At 47.2% G+C, this 6,733-nt stretch overlaps 1 long non-coding RNA gene across 1 annotated transcript in view; it reads left to right on the top strand.

Annotated features, from left to right (window-relative positions):
* The window catches only part of LOC142915734 (uncharacterized), a 60,246-nt gene extending 54,837 nt beyond the window's left edge, over nt 1–5,409 (top strand). Inside the window, exon 2 of the long non-coding RNA XR_012936075.1 lies at nt 4,983–5,409. This is a non-coding gene — a long non-coding RNA (uncharacterized LOC142915734). The remainder of the gene's footprint in view (nt 1–4,982) is intronic.
* Nucleotides 5,410–6,733: the final 1,324 nt, after the last annotated feature.

Below are 6,733 nucleotides of genomic sequence, written 5' to 3' on the forward strand. Positions count from 1 at the left end.
ATTCTCATTGCGGTTGTGGTGGTGGTAGTGGTGGTTGTTGTTTACCAAGGTAGAGCCTCGCTCTCTCTCGTAGGGATGTCAGTTGAGTAGCAGCGAGCATGGGAATCGATGTCCAGGTTGGAACTTTACAACGCGGAGCCTAGCCACGCGGGGCCTTGCCTCCTGCCCTCGCCTGATTGCATTCACTTTAATTATCTCACTTAAGTTTAATTTGTCTTCACCCGGCTCACCACTTTGTAACTTTGTTTTATTGTAAATATTCACGCAGTTTTTATTTTCTTTTGTTACCAGGCCAAGCCCGCTTGAGCTGCTATACCGCTCTTGTTATCAGAAGCGACCTGCCCACAACAACACAAGGTGAGGCTTTGTCAACGTGTGTGAATGTTTTGACTTAAAACTTTGGTGACTGCAGGAATTAATATTCTTGGTTTTTTCGGTAAAGTCACGTAGATCGAAAATAAAACAACATTATTTAATTATTTTAAATGAAGCAAAAACCCCACAACGTTTCTATGGCAACATTAATGTTGAAGATGCGAGTGCTTACAGGAATATTTATGACATTTGCCCTCTCATTGCGTGCCATGACAGTGCTGTTTGCACAGTCACACACAGTCACTGTAAGATGTTTTTCTTGGTCGTGTTTTTGTTTTGTTGCTTGTTGTGGTTGCACCCGATTCAAGAGCCGAATGGCTCACGGGACTATAACCAAAATTAATCGAACTGAAAATCAAAAAAACTGAAACCGCGTGATGAATTTTGGGGAAGTTTTTCACTGCATCTCCAAATATATAAAAGGCAAAGTTGTGATTGTGTGTGTTGTCTGTTCAAAATGTCTAGCGTACTTCCCGACATGCAACAAACTGGAAACTTGCCATGTGGGTACTTTCCAGACTGTACACCGTGCAAACATTATACAAATACACTTTTGTGTTTTATTGGGGGGGGGGAGGGGAGCTCAATAATGTATAGATTTTTTGCACGGCAAGTGAGCTGTGACGTCAAATCTGTCACGTGACCCTCGCACGTGGAAGCGTCACGCATTGTAGTGTAGTGGTTAGCGTTGTCTGTGTGTGTCTGTGTGTGCCTGTGTGTGCGTGTCTGTGTGTGCCTGTGTGTGTGTATCTGTGTGTGTGTCTGTGTGTGTGTGGAAGCCTAACGCATTGTAGTGTAGTGGTTAGCGCTACGCCGCGCTACGAACCCAGCGACCCGAGTTCGATTCCCGCTCACGGCCTCCACTGGCGACAATTATTTGAACCGCTTCTGGGCCTTCCCTAGGTCGACTCAGCCTAAAACGAGTAACTGTTGTGGTGTGAACATCGCCACTGGGGAGACAAAGGCAGCCGGACGTGGTAGATCCAAGTCCCGGGCGAAGCCGGGTAGTACAGCTAGTCATGAATACATGAATGAATATAGACGTGTAAGTCACGTGTGACTGTATATATTAATTCCTCCATGGCTCGATACTGACGTGTAGATGGTGTGGATATTCTTATTTTCTGTCTGCAGCTGACGCTGGTCTGATGGAGCAAATGCACTCAGCGCAGCAGCTCGGTACGACAAGTCAACAATGTGACCAGCGCGCATACAGCACGGATTGGACTGGAAATTTGACACAGCACCAGAGAACTCGCACAGAAGAGAAACCCTTCAAGTGCACTGTGTGTGACAAGGCATTTGCATGGCCATCAGTTCTTGAGACCCACCAGAGAACACACACGGGAGAGAAACCCTTCAAGTGCAGTGTGTGTGGGAAGGCATTTTCACGGTCATCTACTCTTAAAATACACCAGAGAACACACACGGGAGAGAAACCCTTCAAGTGCACTGTGTGTGGGAAGGCATTTTCACGGTCATCTGCTCTTAAAATACACCAGAGAACACACACGGGAGAGAAACCCTTCAAGTGCACTGTGTGTGGGAAGGCATTTCCAGATTCATCTACCCTTAAAACACACCAGAGAACACACACGGAAGAGAAACCCTTCAAGTGCAGTGTGTGCGTGAAGGTGTTTGCACATTCATCTACTCTTGTAGTACACCAGAGGACACACACAGGAGAGAAACCCTTCAAGTGCACTCTGTGCGTGAAGGCGTTTGTACGTTCATCTCTTCTTGTAGTACACCAGAGAACACACACGGGAGAGAAACCCTTCAAGTGCAGTGTGTGTGGGAAGGCGTTTGCAGATTCATCAAATCTTCAAGTACACCAGAGAACACACAGGAGAGAAACCCTTCAGGTGCACTCCGTGCGGGAAGGCGTTTGCACAGCAACAACAACTTAAAGTACACCAGAGAACACAGAAGCATCAGAAGATCCACAAGGAGCGGAGTCTGAAATCAGCTTGTGAAAGTCAAAGTGCCACCATGAGCCCATCCTTCATTAAACAAGAACCGGAAGAAAATCCCAGCTTGGACACTTTTAAAGGTATCGGGGTGAAACATGAAGAGGTGATGGTGAAATGTGAAGAAGTGAAGAGCAAAGGAGTGAAGGTGAAATGTGAAGATGAAGATTCAACTCGAAAATGGGACCTTCACATCGACAGAGGCAACGTGAAGCAGGAGGAGAATTCTGACTGTGAGGCAGAGCGAGGCAACTCCCAGCAGTTTGTGGAAGTGGAGGTGTGGGTGGACTTCCTCCGAGACAATACAAAGTCAAATGGTGACCCGGTAGATGTGTAAACTTTGCGTTTTAATAATTGTGCTTTTTAAATTTCATTTTGGGCACCTTTATAATACATGCCACAGGACCCGCATGAGCTTAATCTGGCACTGTCCGGGATACCGTTCCAGTGCCCAACCAGGCTGCTGAAAACACCGCGGGTGGAGTTGAGGGTGATCGGTGGAGGGTGTGAAGGGGTTATCAATTCTAGATTTAAAGCTTTCGTGACTGCAAGGTGCTATTCGGTAAAGTCACCTGATGAAGGCCGCTTGTATTGTGGCCGAAACGTCGTGATTTTTTGTTTTATTTTTTACCTACGTGACTTTACCGAATAAAACCAAAGATTATGGTGTGAAGGGGGCGAGTGATGCCGATGGGCGGCGAGGTGGTCATCCGAGAGGAAGCCCAGTGGGGAGATGAAGCAATGAAATCACTCCACGTGTCAGGCGCTGGGTGGATCACCGCACAGCGGCATCGTGGGAGGTGGCGACGGCACGTGGAGGTCTCTACCCGCTAGTGGATTGACCGTGGCTGATGGTGACGACGACGACGATGGATGTTGCTCACTCAACTCTGCGACGTACGAAACGCCGGAGACGCACGGCGATGTGCGGGGTGTTCAGCGGCACGGTGGAGCCGATGGCCTCCTTGCAGCCGCTGCACAGCTGACGCACGACGTGGAGCAGGGCAGGGAGCACGCTGTCCACTATGTCCTGGCAGCTGCCGCTCAGCTGACCCATAGCCTGCAGTAGAGCAGGGAGCACGCTGTCCACTATGTCCTCACTGTGGCTACTGCACAGCTGACCCATAGCCTGCATTAGGGCAGGGAGCACGCTGTCCACAATGTCCTCACTGTGGCTACTGCACAGCTGACCCATAGCCTGCATTAGGGCAGGGAGCACGCTGTCCACTATGTCCTCACTGTGGCTACTGCACAGCTGACCCGCAGCGTGCAGGAGAGGAGTCGGCGCGCTGTCCATGAGCCAGGACATCCCGGGGGGCCAGGCTGGGCCGTCCCTCTCCTGTCCGTTTGCGTGGCCGCTGGTGAACATCGGTCCCCAGGTGGCGACCGCTGCCGGTGGAGAGACGTCCTTCACGAGTCCCGAGTAGTTGTTGATCGTGGTGGTGGTGGTGGTGGCGTTGGAGCCGTTGATGTTCGAATCCCCACGCCGAGATCCTCCGAGGAGTTCCACCATCGGCTGCGTGAGTAGCAGAACCACAGTGAGCACAGCCGTGAAGATCGCCACGCTGGTGGTGGTGGTGGTGGCGAAGTTCTCCGCAGACCTCGAAGTGGAGGAGCGGCGTGGGGCGAGGTGGTTGCCTCTCCCGGAGCCGACTCCACTCTGGTCGCCCCAATGGATGCAACTTTGTCACAGGCCTTTAATGACAAGAATGTGAAGTTGAACACTCAGTTCCTAGGTTAAACCTGCAGAGTAAGAGTGGCCAGTCTTTGTGGACCTGTGGGTTGGGTTAATCTCTAACCAGGAGCGAGAGCCAATAAGCTCCCAAGCATTCATTATGTTATTATAATTCCATTCTAGATTTGAAGCTTTCGTGACTGCAAGGATACATACTCTTTGGTTCTATTCGGTAAATTCATGTAGGTAAAAGATAAAATAACAAAAATCACGAAGTTTCGGCCACAACACAAGTGGCCTTCATCATGACAGCACCGTCCCTTCACCTGATGAAGGCTACTTGTGTTGTGGCCGAAACGTCGTGATTTTTGTTATTTAATAATTCCATTTATATGGTGCTTGCTTAATCGCCTCTGGCATTTCGGAGTTTTGTATCTCGTCTCAGACACTCGAAGAGCATCCCCAAGTAGCAGCTGCCCCTGTGTAGCACAGGGTGGTGGCCCTGCACAGGCCTGCATGTGGACAAGAGCCTGTCAGTAGGGGGCGATGATGCGTTATCTCAGTTGTGTAGTTTGTAGGTAATGTTTAGAATTTTATAAATGTTGACCCAGACGCCAGCATGCAATGGCCTACTCGTTTTGAATGACGCTACAATAGTTTGTTGTACATACACTGTTAAGCAGACGGTGCCTATTTTTTAAAATAACTTCTTGTCAATGCGATGTAACCTGATGCAGTATATTTCAGTGCAGTAATTAAATTTTGTTAATATGCCTGTCAATAATTTAGAATGAATACTTGTCCGATTATGTGCGTACATGTAACATTTTGTCCATAAGGGTCAAACATTGAATAAGTGATGTTAGGACAAAGTGTGTGTTTTGGAAGTAACCTGTACCGATAACTCAGGTGAGACTCATTGTTCTTGTGATACAGGTCAAAGGGTATTTTTGTGTTTTCAGGAAGCATCTCCCTCTGCAGCAACTCATCGTCTTTGAAATAAGGAGCACACTCGGATCATTCATCAGTTACGTGGCATACCACTCAAAGGTTACACGTAGAGGAGGTACATTCTCTGCAACACGAATTGTAGTTTTGTCTTACGTGTTGACGTAGATTTTGTCGAACTAGGACATGAAATGCTCCTTGCTGATTCACGTCTGGATGTTCACGACCAAGGGTTGAAGCGAACCTGACCGCCTGCGGCGCCCCTCACAACCATTTGCGGCCTTGGGCCAGGAAAGTCACGAAAAAAATTGCACGCGAACGACGCCTCCACGCAAGCTCCCGATGCTCCGTCTTGAAGTTTGAAAATGAAACAACTTTGAATTGTATTATGTCTTGAATTGTATAATTGTATTTCTTCATTAAAAGCTTATTCATTGAAAACGACATTTGGTGTGAATTTTCTCTCGTCGTTAAGTAGATGGCCTTGCCGGGGGTTCGGTTCGATGCGGACTTTCACCTGTTTGGGATCGCGGGATCGAGATAAGGCGACACGGAGCTGCTGGCCGTCTGCAGATCGATTCCAACGTAATCGAACGTCTGTCCCTGCGCCTCCGTCGTTGGTACAGGGGGTGCGTGTCTCCCTTGTGGAGTTTCTGGATAATGTTTGGAATTGCCACAATTTTGACCGTGACACCAACATGCAATGACCTGTGCGTTGTGAATGACGCAACGTTATATTTTACATCTGCCGTTTAGCAGACCGCGCATATTGTGGTGAATGTTACTGGGGTAGCCAGGTGTGCCTGTCGGATTTTAACCTTGAACCCCTGCAACAAATAGAGAATGTGCTACCACATTCTTGGTTCTTTCGGTAAAGTCACGTAGATGGAAAACAAAAATAAAGAAAAAATGAGTTTTTTTATTATTTAAATCGTCATTTTATTTTTTTCTTTAATGAAACATTTTAATTTACGTGACTTTTTAAATTTTGATTTAAAGCTTTCGTGACTGCAGTAATTCATATTCTTAGCTCTTTCGGTAAAGTCACGTTGAGGGGAAACAATAAAATAATAAAATATATATAAAACAATACAAATTATCACGACGTTTCGACTGTAACACAAACGGTCGTCATCAGGTGATGATGACGACCGTTTGTGTTCTAAAACAATTTTGTGTTATAATTTTTTTATTGTTTTATATATTTTATTATTTTATTGTTTCCCTTCAATGTGACTTTACCGAAAGAGCTAACAATATGCATTTCCGTGACTTGACGGAAAGAACCAAGAACGTTAATTCCTGCAGTCGCGAACGTTTTAAGTCAAAAGAGAATGCGCCACCACTCGGCTCGCCTCAATCTGCGTGGAGGCGTGGGGGTGGGGGTCAGCCTGAGAGAGTTTCTCACCGGCGCAGAACTTCCACGCAGAGGCTCCACGCAGCTTCGTGCGGAGCGACAGGCCAGGCAGCTCCCACACAGCGTGGTGCAGCTCGTTAACATTTATAGTCTTGCTTCTTTCGGTAAAGTCACGTAGATAGAAAGTAACAAAAACAAGAAAATTGGAAAATAAAAAATTGATGAAAAGATGCCCATTGGTCGACTGAGATGACTGTGCCCCCCACACTGTACACACACACAGTGTACACACACACAGTGTACACACACACACACAGTGTACACACACACAGTGTACACACACATAGTGTGTACACAATAATTTCAGTTTATTTATTTTGGTATACCCCTGTGAGCCATTCGGCTCTT

This window comes from Petromyzon marinus, unplaced genomic scaffold (assembly GCF_048934315.1).
Source record: "Petromyzon marinus isolate PM22_M1 ecotype Great Lakes invasive population unplaced genomic scaffold, UKy_Petmar_22M1.pri1.0 PM_G_Scaffold_34, whole genome shotgun sequence".
NCBI lineage: Eukaryota > Metazoa > Chordata > Hyperoartia > Petromyzontiformes > Petromyzontidae > Petromyzon > Petromyzon marinus.